This window comes from Alosa pseudoharengus, unplaced genomic scaffold, assembly GCF_046254945.1.
Source record: "Alosa pseudoharengus isolate Yale_2024_CS ecotype anadromous, Long Island Sound unplaced genomic scaffold, YU_APseudo_1.1 YU_APseudo_1.1_scf_24, whole genome shotgun sequence".
Lineage (NCBI taxonomy): Eukaryota > Metazoa > Chordata > Actinopteri > Clupeiformes > Clupeidae > Alosa > Alosa pseudoharengus.
Genome location: NW_027468689.1, coordinates 9,319,853 through 9,322,352, shown reverse-complemented (window position 1 = coordinate 9,322,352; position 2,500 = coordinate 9,319,853). Strand labels below are relative to the sequence as shown.

At 49.0% G+C, this 2,500-nt stretch overlaps 1 protein-coding gene across 2 annotated transcripts in view; it reads left to right on the top strand.

Annotated features, from left to right (window-relative positions):
- Positions 1 to 2,500, top strand: part of nrp2a (neuropilin 2a) — a 73,428-nt gene that overhangs the window by 37,754 nt on the left and 33,174 nt on the right. The window lies entirely within an intron of this gene.

The window sequence follows — 2,500 nt, the reverse complement described above, 5'->3', positions numbered from 1 at the left end:
AGAGGGGAAAAGACAGCCCAGTGGGGCCTAATTGCTCTGTCCCCCACATCACCATCAAAGGAGGAGGGCGGTGTGTGTGGGGGGGGGGGGGGTCCCGGAGGACCACAGATAGCTGTGCTTGAGGGGCTCCAGGGGCCATAGAGATGGCCTCTCCCCCCCCATGTGAAGTCCTCACCCCTGGCTGCTACCGAGGAGGAGGATGGGGAAAGTGTCAGTGGAGCACAAGAGAGGGCTGGTTACCTGGAAGGGGGTACAATGGGCCTCTTTGTGCTGCCTTATCTGCTGCTGTCATTCATCATGTCTGTGGACTACCGGCTGTAAACACACCTGTGTGACCGGTCCCACACGCACTATCCCCCGCTCACTCCCATAACGGCACACACACACACACACACACACACACACACACACACACATACACACACACACACACACACACACAAACACACACAGACACACACACACACACACACACACACACACACACACACACAAACACACACACACACACACATGCACACGCACACACACACACACATGCACCTGGACCCATAAACTCCCTGTGTGTGTGTGTGTGTGTGTGTGTGTATCACAGTGATCCCTGCTGAGAGATTTACCCCTGCCCCATTCACGCTCTCTGCCTCCTCCTTGGTTAACACACATCGAGCTCTCGTCAGGCTCCAGCGGTTCACCGCACATTGCTGATGCCTAGAAGAGCAAGCAGTAAGTCGACCTTGTCAGGAAGAGAGATGGACTCTATCAAGATTTGAATATCTGCCATGCAGTCTAGCACCCGCAGCATCATAAATGCATGAGGTCAGGCTATTTAAAATACCAGCCACCCCAACTGAGACTGCTGCTACAGTAAAGTGGCATCATTACAACTTACTGTGGCTGCAGTGCAGTATATGAAGATGAAATGAAATACCTACTGAGCTGTTGAGTCGGTAACAGTGTAATCAATGGGTTTATAGGAACGGTATATCAGTGGCTTTTTAGGAAGCTAGAGAGAGAGAGAGAGAGAGAGAGAGAGAGAGAGAGAGGTTTGTTTCTCAGTACCTCTGCACTATGTCCTCTAGCTATCTTGGTTTTGTATGAGACAGTGTTTATGATTTTACTCTAAGGTCTCTTTATCCCTTGATGTCATTGTTCACCTTTAAATCACTTTGGATAAAAGTGTCAAATAAGCTAATAAATGTAAATATAAATGATTCTAAAAATGTACTGTTAAGTCGAGTGGCTGATGTGTACTAGTTGATGAGGAGAGATGCTCGAGGAACGACATCGGCACAAGATTGAGGGCTTGTGGCAGGAAGAAGACTTAAATGGGGGGAAGCCGCAGCTGTGAACACCGTCTCGCAGGCCGGTGGTGGTGTTGCCGGGGACGGCGACAGCGGGAGGTTAACGGCTTGTACCGCGGCGTTGTGTGCCAGTGTGCTAATGTGCGCTAAAGGCTGCCGGTGGAGCAGCCGTGTTTATGCCGCGTCGCTTTCATTTTTAACCCCCGTGTCTTGATTTATCGAGGTCCACTCAGCGTAGCTCCACGGGGGGTTGTGTGTCCTCTGTATCTCTGTGTGTGTGTGTATGTGTGTGTGTGAGTGTGTGTCTGTGTCTGAGTGTCTGTGTGTGCGTGTGTGTGTTCGTGACCGCTAATCCCACTGTGGAAGTGTCGCCGCCAATGTTTAATCGTAAGCCCTGAAAGATGCTTATGTGTGGTTTAACCCCTCAAATCTCTGAGGGGTGCACACTGATAACCAATGGACGAGAGTGAGGGATTTACCTTGCAATTGTCGTTTTCATGGGATGGAGGTTTGATTAAAAGCTTAGTGCCCCAAGCCCCTGAGTCCCTTAGTCCCGCGTCTGTGACCAGCATTAACACACACAACAGACCAATTGTAGACAATGCCCAGAGAGAAGGTCACCTGAGCCTGTTACTTTGCTTTACATTATTTTGCGTTTCATTTCAGTTTTAGCCCAGTAGTGCTCCTCAGCTGTGCTGCAGGTGCATTGGTGGGTTTAGAGTTTCCTCACCACAGTCAAAACACCATCAATCACCTTTGTTCCCTAAAGTCACCTAGTTAATACTTGGGTTGAAAAGAACGGATTTTCAGGTGAAGGTTTTTCATTCATCTTCAAATTGTTCCAAATTGTTCCAAATGGTTTTTTTAGTATCACGTAAATGTGCTCAGCAGGCAGAAGCATTGCGTCCAGAGACTCGTCTGTTTCTTTCCGTTTAGAATCTGAGGAACCTGCTGTTTTTCCCAGCTCTGGTGATGATAGAATGCTGGCCACTGGTCAGTTCTATTCTAACCTGGTGTTAAAATGGTCCGCTAATGATCTCCTTGCAGGGTTTTAAACATTTGGCCCCAGCTTGTTTTCTTCATTCTCCATTACCCTGATCACTTTAAAGGCTGCCGTGGGTTTGGTTGGCACCGTAACCTAGGGCAAAGCCCTTTTCAGCAAAGCTTATTAGGCTCATTTAGTCCTCTGGGGGGGGGGG